Source organism: Perognathus longimembris, chromosome 11, assembly GCF_023159225.1.
Source record: "Perognathus longimembris pacificus isolate PPM17 chromosome 11, ASM2315922v1, whole genome shotgun sequence".
NCBI lineage: Eukaryota > Metazoa > Chordata > Mammalia > Rodentia > Heteromyidae > Perognathus > Perognathus longimembris.
Window position 1 is genome coordinate 58,380,795 of NC_063171.1, and position 13,543 is coordinate 58,394,337.

General features: G+C 52.3%; 1 protein-coding gene across 1 annotated transcript in view; it reads right to left on the reverse strand.

Moving 5' to 3' along the window:
- Window positions 1-12,831, reverse strand: part of Nfasc (neurofascin) — a 158,144-nt gene extending 145,313 nt beyond the window's left edge. The window contains 1 exon segment of the mRNA XM_048357419.1: window positions 12,747-12,831. The gene's annotated coding sequence lies outside the window, so the exon portion shown is untranslated.
- Window positions 12,832-13,543: the final 712 nt, after the last annotated feature.

Genomic DNA, 13,543 nt, shown 5'->3' on the forward strand with positions numbered 1-13,543 from the left:
TTTAATCTCACCTTGTTTCTTCTGCTGTTCCTGCTATGTCAAAAGCCAGGGGTGGAGAGGACACAGGACACATGTCTAGAACCCATGACCACAGCATTCCTCTGTCCTCATGCCGGTGGCTAGGTTGGTAAGCACCCATCTCTCAACCTGGAACTCATGCCAGTGGAGAAAGCTTACTACCTTCCTTTTTCCTCATCACCACAGGTACAAATGCGCATGTGTGCGTGCGCACATGCACACACACACGCACACACACAGTCAGCAGTCTTCCATGGGTACCACTGAGAATTCTGTACACTGGGGCACAGGTTGGGCAAGTGCCAACTGCTCAGCTGTGGCTGAATACAGGGCTCAGAGCAGTCTCCATGAGGAAAAAAAAAAAGAACAAAACCCAGCAGCCACACAAGCCAGTGGTGATGCAAGGAAACAATGGGCTCTTCCCAGGCCTGGGCACCAAGTCCCGTGGCTGCTGAGACCAGGCCTTGGAACCCGGCCAGGGCCGGGAGAGTATAGTGCTGGTCACATGATATGCCAGGCCAGAGCTGCTCCACACAGAAACCTAGGGCGGGTGGAGGAGGACCCAGGCTTTGGCCTCTTCTCTTGAACAATGAAGGCCTGAGGGCTTGCTGTCCAGCACAGAGGGAAATGGTGGAGGATCTGGGGCTCTATGAAAGGTTGGACAAATGGAACTGCATCAAACTGCAGCGCTTCTACATGGCAAAGGACATAGCTTGCAAGATAAACAGAAATCCCACAGACTGGGAGAAGATCTTTACCGGACATACAATGGACAAAGGCCTCATATCAAAAATATATGGAAAACTAAAAAAATTAAATTCCTCCAAAACAAGACCTTAAAGAACCAACAGCCTCCTCAACAAATGGGCCAAAGACCTAAAAAGAGACTTCTCTGAAGAGGAAATGAGAATGGCTAAGAGACACATGAAGAAGTGCTCTACATCACTGGCCATAAAAGAAATGCAAATCAAAACAACACTGAGATTCCACCTCACCCCAGTAATAATGTCCATCATCAGGAAAACTAATAATAACAAATGCTGGAGGGGGTGTGGCCAAAATAAAACCCTACTACATTGTTGGTGGGAATGTAAACTTGTTCAACCACTCTGGAAAGCGGTGTGGAGATTCCTCAGAAGGCTAAACATAGAGCTTCCCTACAACCCAGCAGTCCCACTTTGGGGCATCTACCCAAAAGATTATAAGCAAGACCAAACTAAAGCCACCAGCACAACTGTGTTCATCGCAGCACAATTTACCATCACTAAAATATGGAACCAACCCAGATGCCCCTCAGTAGATGAGTGGATCAAGAAAATGTGGTACATATACACAATGGAATTTTATGCCTCTATCAGAAAGAATGATACTGCCCTATCTGTAAGGAAATGGAAGGACGTGGGGAAAAAATCATACTAAATCCTACTTTTCATGTCTACTCCAGAGCGGCATCTGGGCCTGAATCCTAGGACTCCATGTACTTGAGCTGCTGAGGTGCCAAGAAGGTCCTGTGTCTGAGACCCTGTGAGTATTTAGGGGCTAACAAGGAAAATACAAGTCTCTTCTGCTTCCACAGAGCCCTCTTCCCCACTGTCCAGTCCCCCTCCTCTCTCTGCCGTGGAAGAGGCAAGCTCAGGACAGCACCACCTCCGCTCCTTGCTGGGGAGACAGCGAGCTGACTGAACAACCAGAAAGACAGCACTGTCTCACAGGCCTGGTGCCGGCTGGTACCGGTGACGCTCATGAAGGGAATCCTCGAGAGACAGCCAGCCAGAGGCACGCATATCATCTGCCCCCAGCATCCTGCACCCCACACTCTGAGCCCTGCTACCACTACCACTTTCTGTCTTTGTTTCTATCACGTGCCGTGTGTGTGTGTGTGTGTGTGTGTGTGTGTGTGTGGTCTCACATGTGTTTGCCTTTGCACTCCTGTTAGAGGAGAAACAAGCATACTCAGCTCTGTGCCCATAGGAACTTGCACCCAGCAGGGGCTCCATAAATATTATTTGTGTTCCCATGCACACATTTTCTAGGGGTCACACATACACACCCCTGCACCAGGCTAACAAAGAGCTACTCACAAGCAGGCATTTATTAAGGATGACTAGCAGCACATTGAGATTCTATGGAGAAAACAAGAAAACAATAGAGGGTCCCTTGAGAAGCACAGGGGCTGCTCAGGAAATCAGTCATTTACCACAAGCCTAAGGCCAGACACCTAAGGAAAGCAAGCATGTTCTGACTAGGTTAGGCAGGTCTATGCCCAATGTAATAAAAGTTTCTGCTACAGGCTTTGGTTTACTGATTGACTGGCTGTGTGTGTGTGTGTGTGTGTGTGTGTGTGTGTGTGTGTGTGTGTACGCGCACCAGTCCTGAGGCTTGAACTCAGGGCCTGGGCTCTGTCTCTGAGCTTTTGTGCTCAAAGCTAGTGTTCTATCACTTGAGCATAGTTCCATTTTGGGTTTTTTTGGGGGGCTGAATTGGAGGTAAGAGTTTCATGGACATTCCTGCCTGGGCTGACTTCAAACTGAAATCCTCAGATCTCAGCCTCCTGAGTAGCTAGGATTACAGGTATGAGCCACAGACACCCAGCTTGGCTGGCATCTTTAAGCATTTTTCCTCCTGGTAAAACTTCTACCACGCACCCATGCTTTCAGCCTGGAACATATCTATTACAGAGTTAAGTGATAGACTAAGCCCAGGAACCTTTTTCTACTTGGCGCCTGCAAGCCTCTGACAAAGCAGCATTTCATTTGCAGTCCACTTCACCCCAGGGCCGGGTTTCCATGGCCACACACACTTCATAGCTCGCCCATTCTGGGCCCCAAAAAGTCTTAGACTGAGTCACTGAAAGCCCAGACAGAACCAAGGAGCCCTCTCCCTGACCCTGAACTGCAAATAGCCTGGGTAGAGCTGGGCACGGGAGAAACCCAAGTCAGGCCTGGGTGTGGTGGTGCACACCTGTAATCCCAGAAGAGGTGAAGATAGGAGGGTGGCAGTCTTCAGTCAGAGGCCAGCCTCAGCAAAAGCACAAGACCTTATTTTTTAACTAGATTACTTAAACTAAATTAAAATTAAAATACAGTAAACAAAAAACTCACAGCCCTGACTTCAATGCCCAGTACCAAAGAAAAAAAAAGGGGGGGGGGAGGAGGTCAGGGGAAAACTCAGACAAACCCAGTCTGGACTTTGAATTTAGCATGGGCCTGTCTCCAGCAATTTGTCAAACTTACCCCATTCAAAATTTCACTTCCCTCACACCTGTAATCCTCACTGCTTAGGAGGCTGAGATCGAAGGATCACAGCTCGAAGCCAGCCCAGGCAGGAAAGTCCCTAAGATTCTTATCTCCAATTAATCACCAAAAAACCTGGAAGTAGGTCTGTGGCTCCAAGTAGTAGAGCACAAGCCTTGAGCGAAAAAGCTAGAGGACAATGCTCAGGCCCTGAGTTCAAGCCCTATGACCAACACCTGTCCCTCTCACCAAAATAATTTTTACTTCACATCAGAGAGAAGCTTAGGTATAAAGGATCAAGAAGCAAGGGTATATATGCGGCCAAGGTCAAGGATTTCAAATGTATAGAGCTTTGAAGTCTAATACGGTAGCTGCTAGCCACACATAGCAGTTTAACTTATGTAATTCAAACTTCAAATTCTGAGCCAGTGTGGTGGTACACTCCTGGAATCCCAGCTGATGTAAAATCTCCAAGTATGAGGCCAGCCTGGACTACATTGCATGACTTGTCTCAAATATGTGTGTATTATAATATACACTATATCCTACATTAAAATATGCAATACATAACATATACATATGCATTATAGACTATATTGTATATAATATCTTTGACCTCATGAACCACTTCCCAATGGCTCAGTAGGCACAAGGAACTAGTGGCTACCATGGTACAGAGTGCAATGAGAGAAGATTTCTGACAGCACTAACATTGAGACCTTGCATATTTATTTCCTCTGCAGCAATGTAGGGTCTCCTGGAAACTGCTCCTTTCTCCTGGTTTGCCGGAGAGGTTTTTAGGTGCTCTAGGAAATGCTGAGCAGAGATGTGTATCGCACAGTGAATGAAGCAACGTGCTAGGATTCTCATGTAAACACGAAGATGGGCGGGGCTACTACTCACATCCTCTTGGCATGCAACTGTGCACGCACCCGGCCTCCCCTGCTTAAGGGGTCCTGTCCTGTTGCTTTCATCACAAAGACTGTGAAGTCAGATGCTGTAACCACTTTGCTGCCAGAAAGCCCACATGCTGCCTAGTTATTGCCAGAATTGTTTTCTCAATCCTTTTTGTTGGTTCTAAGCATTTCCCAGCTCTGCTCAGCTCTTCTCTCTCTTCACACCTCTCTTTCTTGTCATCTCACTCTCTCCTTTCCTCCTTCCCCTCTTCCTCCTCCCTCTCTCTAGAGTCTCATCATGTACTGGACGCTGGCCTCAAACTTACAATCCTCCTGCCTCATCATCTGGAGTGTTGGGATTCTAGGCATGTATCACTCATTATACCAGGTCCCTGGCTTTACTTTTCTAACCTGGAATTACTGGGAAGAAAATCTTTGCAAGGGCAAGTCAGCACTCTGGACAGCGACACGCTCCCCCTCAGCATTCTAGAAAGTTTCAGTACTCCCCAATCCCTATGGAGGGACTTTCCCTGTCTAACACGACAGCCTGGTCATCTTTCCAGCGAGAGCCAGTTCAGCTAAGTTGCAATTATTCCTCACCAACACCAAGACCAAGTTCAACATCACAGTCTCAAAGGAAAGTTCTTTGTAGTCTGGTCCAGGCACCCCAATCAATTCACCTGCATCTCTCCTCTACACCTTTGATTACGTTCCTTCATCCTATCAGAAACAGCCATGCTCTTACACACAAATCCTTCTCTTTACATCCCAAGCTACCTCCCACCTCTCTCAAAAATGTCCACCAAGACTTTTGTATACACTGATTCCCTCCCTACCCTGACATTCCAGAGCACCTTCAGCTTAGATTAATTACTTGTCACTTCATCCAGCTACTTACTAGGCTCAGGTGCAGCTGAGAAGGTTCCAGGCCAGAACACGGGAAAAGAACCTGCTTGGCCACAGCCAGCCACCAGCCACACAACATAAGCCACCAAACAGTGATTCAGACCGCCATTTTTGACTCATAAAATGATGATATGACCACATTTCTAAAAGCCATGAATCGAGGATTCGCTCCATTTCTTGTTGCCACTAGAAACGTGCTATGCATTTCTTAAGGGATTCAAAGAACATTGAAGATGCAATGAATCCTTTATAAAACTGAGGCAGAATCCAGGGCTGGATAAAGCCAGAGAACCCAGGATTACTCCCCAATATGAGTTACATAGATGTCAGTTTCACTCCCTGTGTGTGAAGGTCAGAAAGAGACCTGGTTTCTTCCCTCACCCAAGTCAGCACAGGAAAACTGTTGTGGCTGCAGAGGTATTTTCCTTCCTAAAGAACATCACCCCCACACATGGAAGATACCACACCATGAGCACGACAACAATGCCTCCCATACAATGGTCTCTCAGACAGCCAACCAGCACCCAGAGCAGTGGACAAACTCCATTACTAATGATGCAGACGCCAGACAACTATGTAAAGTCACAAGAAGCATAAATCTTGCTGGTGCTGCTCTCACAAATCAAGATGTTCCAAGAATTTGGGAGAAACTGGCTTCAAGTTTCAGTTCATTACTCTACTTCCTGTCAAAAGCAGAGTTATAATATCTCCTCTTCACTGGGTGTTGGTGGCTCATGCCTGTAATCCTAGCTACTCAAGAGGCTAAAATCTGAGGACCAAGGTTCAAAGCCAGCCCTGGCAGGAAAGTCTATGAGACTCTTACCTCTAATTAACTACCAAAAAAAAACAAACAAAAATGGAGCTGTAGTTCAAGTGGCAAAGCACTGGCCTTGAACAAAAAACAAATAAACAAGCAAATAAAAACAACAAAAAGCTCAGGACCTGAGTTCAGGCCCAGAACTGGCATGTGTGTACGCGCACGCGCATGTGCACGCGCACACACACACACACACACACCATATTTAATAGCTTATTCTCACAGCATTCACCTTATAAGTCTACCCACAAGTCTTACAAAAGGAAAAATCGAAATGTGTAATAACTTTTCCATTATAAATAAGCATCAAATGAGAATCAGAATCTAGTTGGAATAATCTCAGTAACACAGGTAGCATGAGTGCACACGTGTACATACACACACTCACACTCAGAGAGCTCTTAGCAATAAAAAGAGAAGAATTATGAAACTCACTGACCCTAGGTCTGGAAGATTCTGCTAACTATTTGTTTTTTTTAAAAAAAAATGGCTCTTGCCAAAGCAAACTGGCAGTGTCAGCAAAGAAGGAAGGGACACCCATCAGTGGGGAAAAGTCCTTGACTTCTCTCTGCCAGCCATTCACTCTCTTCCCAGAAAAATCACAGGATCTGAGACCACAACTCAGTGTCTGGTCAGGCCATCCCAACTGGCCTAAATGGGATCCAGGAAGGCTAACGCAACATGAAGCCAGACTTCCCTAGGAGGTCCCTCCCCCCCAAGCTTGCTTGTCTGAGTGCTTGGGAAAGCAGATCAGGGAGACCCCATACAAGCATAGGCTGCAGCACTGGGGGCACCCACTCTTCCTCCAGCAGCTCTGATCATCAAGTCTTCAAGTGTTGCTGTCTCAAGACCCCCATCATCTTACCCAATGAACCCCAATATCATAGTCCATCAACCAAGTTAACTCCAGCTTCTGTCTGGAATTAATAAATCTTCCTTCAACTTGAACGTCTCATGGCCCGTAGGGCATAGACAGGGTCTCGTGAGCCTTCTTGTCCCTCTAATAGGTGGTGTGCCCTGATCCAAGTTGGTTGATGCTGATAACGATTAGAACCACTCCAAAAGTTCATCCACCATCTAAGTACGGAACTAGGTTGGAAGCTAAGTGCCGGGGCTGGGTGACGGGGCCAGGCAGCACTGGTGAAGGAGATCCAGCTGAAGGACCCGAGCCCATGCAACCTGCTTCTAACTCGAGGTGCCTCCCCTGTCCTGGGACTGAGATGGAAATCCTCCTTTCCAGCCCCGGAGTGGCTGCTCCCAGTCTGTTTATCTCCTTAACTCTGTGTATTGTGATCCTGGTAAGAGGTTCTGAAGCCCTCCAAGCCCCTCTCTAATTAAATTCATTAGAACAGATTGGGGCTTTCTTTTGGGATCCCAGAAAAATTAACAACACAATTAGCATCATAATGATGAAGAGAGGGGCTGCCAGGGAGGCCTTTCAGGAGGGGCTGGAGGGGCTGGGCCGGTCCTCAGGGACGAGACTGAAGGGAAGGAGAGCAGGTGAAGGAAGGGAGGGCAGATGCTCGGACAGCTGCTTCCCAGAGGAGGGAGCTGCAGGAGCTTGGTGACACCCGGAAGGGGTGACCCCCTTGTGCCAGGAGTGAGCCAGCTTTTCCATGTATTGCATTTGGGAGAGTTAAGATAGGACAAGAAATTAATCCATGACATCAAACTCAGAGACACAGCTTCTGGGACAAAAGCTTGTGGCACTCTTCTAATGATAGAGAGAAAGCAATGTTTGCGTTCTGCTAATGCGAGAGCCAGAGCACAAACCTACATGCCTTTTCCTTAAGACTTTACTGTAAGGATGAAGGAGAGGCAGAGCTGAGCAGTGAGGGAGAGCAGGTGGAATCAGGCAAGCCAGAGAGCCAGAACTGCCGGGTTCCAGCTTATAAACTTGACGGCTTCCCTCTGTCTGGCCTCAAAGGCTGAGCGGTTTCCGGTGTGCCATGTCACCTCCCTGACTGCAACAGTCTGGTACAACTGACAGGTTCCATCTCCTTGTAAAAGACTGGCATACACGGTCCTGGCTTGTCCCACCGTGTTCCACACATCTCTCTGTCTCCATCGTATTTCCCCTATTCAAGAAGCAGCAGCTGCCTTTCTGTGACTTTCAGAAAGACAAAATAGGAACTCAGAAATGCATGCTGACGGAGCCTGTCAAACACGAGAGGCTTGTGCATAAGGACAGACAGAACATTGCCACTAGAGCTCAGGGAGCTTGGTATTACATGTAAGAGAGGGGCAATGACTTTGAAGCAGGTTAAATCTAGCTCTGTGATTCACCTGTTCTGTGACGTTAAGCCACAATCTCTGAGGACCAATTCTATTACCTTTAAAATCAGAATCCTAATGGCATCCCTTTTGTAGGATTAAGTGAGATGCTGTACATAAAGCCCACAGTGGGATACCTGGCACATGGTAAGCACTAGCTAAAGGGGACTATTGCTATCATGCCATTTAGGTTTCTCCTGGCTTACTTCAAGACCTAATGAAACAAGGTTGGCTCCAGTGTTCTCAAGCTGGCTGGACAGTCTGACTGGTGCCCTGGGTCAGCAAAGCTGCAGAAGTGCCTACTCAAGCTCCTAGTACAGCCATTAGTGTCCACAGCCTTCCCTTGCAATCCCAGAGACCAAGCCATCTGCATCCAACATCTGCTCCTCAGGGAGGCCTGGGCCCTGGCTGAACACTTTTGAGTCACTGCTCCAAGTTGTGCCATCAGCTGAGTGCTGGTCACTCACGCCTGTAATCCTAGTTACTCAGGGGGCTGTGATCTGAGGATCGCTGTTTGAAGACAGCATGGGCAGGAAAGTCCATGAGACCCTTATCTTCAATGAACCACCAAAAAAGCAGGAAGTAGAGCTGTGACTCAGTGGTAGAAAGCTAGCCTTGAGCTCAGGGCAGCGCCCATGCCCTGAACTCAAGCCCCAGGACTGGTGCACACACACACACACACACAAAGCTGTGCCATCAAACTGCTTCCAGACAAGATAAGGGTCCAGCCAAAGAATTTGGAAATCACTCCAGGCCCTCTGACCACTGGGACCCCTCCTAGGCTCCTACCATGCCAGCTGCCATCCAGTTTCTGCTGTAACATTTCTCATACTGAGAGTTCATTTCTTTTTACTTCTTGCTCTCCAGTTCAACAAGCATGCCCCACACCTAGCACCATTGCGGACATCAAAGGCTCGGTGCACACTAACAAAATGAACCAAACTGGACACGTGGGGAAGGGAGAGGCGACTCAGATGGCCAAGGCCATCTGTGGTAACCTGTGCTCAACGTAAGGATCTTCTTAACACCAATCTTTCTTCTTCTGCCTGGATGTGTGTATGTGTGTGTGTATGTGTGTGTATGCGCGTGTGTGTGCACGCACATGCGCGCGCACTGGCCCTGGGGCTTCAACTCAGGGCCTGGGTGATGTCCCTGAGCTTTTGTGCTCAAGGCTAGTGCTCAAACCACACGAGCCACAGCTCCACTTCCTGCCTGGACTTCCTGGTGACTGTACCTGACTCCCCATGACCATGAGACCCTTGTCACACATCCAGAGCTCTCACAGTCTCCTTGCCTTACTTCTGAGCATGACTCCTACTTAGTATTTATTACCCCATTAGACTGGGAGCTCCCTGAGAGCACACAGGACCTCTTCTCTCTGACTTGCTCTGGCATTCTAAGCTTTTCCGGAGTATACTTGGCTCCTAAATGCCAGTTGTCAGGAGACAGGATTGGGAGAGTCAAGGAATCTCAACCTGGACCAAGAGTTCCCTTAGGGTGTTCCCCTATCAGACTGCAATCCTACCTAAAGGCTCAGCTGTGCACACATCACGTACCTCCCTTTCTCCTCCCAATAAGGAGCTGGTAGTGCCTGAGTCTTTTCTCCTCCCTCAGTCTTCTCTGGCTCAGCTGCGAGCTGCCATTCTGGGTGGCATGAACCATCCCTCTGTATGCCACCAGAATTCCAGATCCTTCATTCAGCATCTCTGCCTGCATGTTCTAATTCTAGCTTATCTTTGTTGTCTCACTACTGGTCCCCATCTTCCATTACATGGGGAGCTCTGAGAGATCTGACTGTCTTGCTTTTTCCTCTGTGAACCCAGTGCCTAGCAGAACAGCACATCACAGAGCTTAGTGAATATCTGTGAAATGATTATGTTCCTCTCACCTCGCCCATGCCCCTTCCCCCCCAACTAGACTGGGAGCTGAATTTCTTTGCCTTTCCACTTATTCCTCCATAAGAATTACTTTTTCTAGAGACAAAAGAAAGATCTCCAACTCTTCGATGGCTAGGTGGACTCAGAGATCTCAGTGTGCCTCTGGGCTCCAAACCAGCCTGAGGGAGAGCCTTGGGTCCAGAGCTGGCAACACAATGGTCAGAGCCTAGAAATCCAATTCTCTGCAAAAATAGGGCCTTCCTCTGCTCTGGCCGGTCTCTCCCCCACCCCCAAAGTCCAAACTCTAAACCAGACCTCCAGATCTCAGCCACCTCTACAACGTGCCTGAAAGGACTAGGCATTTTAAGCACAACCCCGTGGGTTCAGCCCACAGGGAGCCCGCCAGCAAGGCACAACTGGCAGGTCTTGTCCCAGCTCTCTCTCTCTCTCTCTCTCTCTCTCTCTCTCTCTCTCTCTCTCTCTCTCTGGGGAGCCGACTCTTTAGTCAGTGAGCCTGGATTTAGCTGCAGCCTTTGTGATGCCACACGAGGGGAAGAGGGGTGAGATTCCATGTACAAAACTGGGAAATACATTTGCTGTTATCAGAATCCTCCCCCCACCTCCAACCTGCTCCCCAATCAAGCGTTTCTACGTCAGAACCTTAATCCAATCAGCTGCCGACAACAGCTGCAGGTGATGCCTCCTTCCTTGTACCAGGAAAACCTGGCACCCAGGAGGCCAGGGGAAGCTTCCCTCCCTCCCCCGCCGACAATGAGGACAAGACGGAGAAAGGCAACAGAGCCGGGGGCAGCCGGTGGCCCTGGCAGGGTCCTTCCAGGGGCTCATACAGTTACCCATGTCAGTGGAAGGCATTCAGCCACTCAAACTTCCCAATCCCGCCACAGCTGGCTATTATTCTCCCACCTTTGAGCCCCTGGGTTTTCAGCTGGGGCTCCCAAGACACAGCATGAGAGGCCAGACCCTGCTTCACAGAGGCAGGCACACTTTCTGAGGCCATGCGTGAGTCTCTTGTCTCATTTGGGCCATTCCTTCTCCTCTCTGTGCACGCGCCCCTGCCTGCACATGCACACTTTCAGCTGAATCTAAAGACTTGGGGGGTGGGGGGGGGGAGCTATCTCTCCCTCCCAAGTACCAGCTCAGTCAGGACAAAAGGTGAACTTATTCCATGGGGAGCAGGCTCCTTATCTCCTTTACCTCTTCCTGCTGTGCAATTCCAGCAACTCCATCCACCTCATCTCCAAGGAAGGGCTGCTCTCTGCTCTCTTTGCCTCTCCCCACCACTTGGTGTGGCCCCATTGGGGAAGACGGGGTAGGACAGAGTGGGAATCTCCCTCTCCATACACATTTTCCCTGAGCTTCTACTTACATGTGTAAAGTTTTATGGGTTCTCCACATGCAGCCTGTCTCTGGCTCCATATAAACCAATCAACTCTTGCCTAAGTGGGTCTCAGAGCCCCATGCCTGCCCTGGCCTCTCCAGGATCTGATAGAGCTCCGCATTGTCCCAAGGATGGAAGTGGAGGAGGCACACCAGACCCCCTCAAGCAGAGAGGGAGAGGGTCCACTTCTCCAGACTTAGGGAAGAGGCAACTCTTTGCCGCCCCCACCCCTCCCCAGCACACACAGCCCATGCCAGAAGAAAGGAACCGGAAGTAGACCCTGGCTCTGGGCAGAAGAGGGGCTGTGACGGGGGCAGAGTCTTGGTGATTCAGCATCTGCCCACTCGTAGCCCGGCGACGCCACACTCATGACGGCTTCCAGTGCCAAAGCAAAGTGCTGACTTGGAGGATGAGGAAGAATCCTTTCCAAAATCTCCAACCCTCCAGCGGGGCTTCCCGTCCATCCAGGCCTACGGGGCTCAGCACCAGATCCAGGAGCTGTCCCCTCCCCTCCGCCTCTTCCCCAGCCGTTTCCCAGGCAAGTCCATCCTGGAAATTACACCTGAACATCCCGAGGTGAGGACAACGGTGGCTGGAGAGGGACACACAGAGGCCTACTACCCCAACACCCCCACCACCACCACCACCACGGGACACACAGACGGGGCTATGGGGAGGCTGGGTCCTCAACCCTGAGCACACTGGGCCTTCCGAGTCCTAGGCCACCCCCCTGGCAGAGAAGGGGGGGGGCCCCGGAGGGAGCCCCGGAGAGGACTGGGGCAGCACCGGGAAGGGCAGGTGCCGAAGGTGACAGGAGGCCAGGGACTCCAGAGGGGCTTCGGGGCAGGAAGAAAGGGGGAGGCCGCCGGGCTGGGTTGCTTGGGACCCGGGGGCGCCCGCGAGGCCCGGAGGAGGAGTCCAAGGGGAACCAGGCCCTGGGCAGGGCGAGGGCAGGGGGGACAAGGGGTGGGGAAGGGCAAGGAGAAGAGCCGGGGACAGGGCGATGCCAACCGCGGGCTGGGGTTGGTGGGGGGGGGGGGTAACGGAGGCACACGGAGGGGCCGCCAGGGCTGGAGGAGGATGAGGCGGGGACGGGGCCCGCGGATGCAGGGACTGGGGTGCGGAAAGCGGGGCCGGGGGGTGGGGGTGGGGGTGGGGTCGGGGTCGAAGCCGGGGCCGGCCGGGGTCTGTGGAGACGCGGTGAGGATGGACGGAGGAGGGCGGGAACCGGGGGGCCGTCCCGGCATGCGCTGCCACAGCCCCCCATGCGATCTCTGCCCCCTTCCTCCACCCCCTCCCCCACCCCCGGTGCCCGCGCTCGCTTACCTCCCGGGGCTGGGGCTCCGGCCCGGGGCGCAGTCGGAGCTGTCGGCGGCCGGCGCCGCCGCTTCCCCCGCGTCCCCTGCAGCGCCTCTCGCCGCCGCCAGCCGCCGCATTAGGGCAGAGACCAGCCCGTGCGCGCGCCCGCGCGTGGACCGCGCGCGCCCCCCCCCCCGGCGGCGGCGGCGTGCGCGTGTGCGCGTGCGTGCGTGCGCGCGCGCGCCCCTCCCTCCCTCGCTCCCTTCCCTCCGCGCGCGCGCGCGCGCGCCGGCGGCGGAGCGAGCGTCCGCGGAGCCGTGGGACGGATGCTGCGGCCCCGCCCGCGCCCGGCCGGGCCCCGCGGCGCACCGCGCCTCCTTTCCTTTCCTTCCCTTCCCTTCCCTTCCCGCCCGCACCCCGCATCCTTGAGAATGGCCGGGGTGGGGGTGGGGGGAGAGCGCGGCTCCAGGATGCTGAGCGCCTACTGTGCGCCCGGCTCCGCGGAGGAACCGCGCCGAGGCCCGGGGGGCGGATCCGGGCCTGGCCCGCGGGGACCCTGGGTCAGGATGCCGGGCCTCGGGGCGGGGATCTGCGGGATGGACGGCCCCTGATCACTCCCGGGACCCGACCCCAGGCCTCGGGCGGACCTCCGCGTGCTGCCTGCGGAGCCCTGGGACCTGCGCTGGGCTCGGGAGGAGGAGGGTGCCGCCGCCGCCCGGGGCCTGAGACCCGGGCCTGGGCCCCAGACCTGAGCGAGGATGGGAGGAATCCGGGGCTGGAGGCCAGAAACCCAGAAGCGATCCCCCTCACCCCATCCCCTCCCT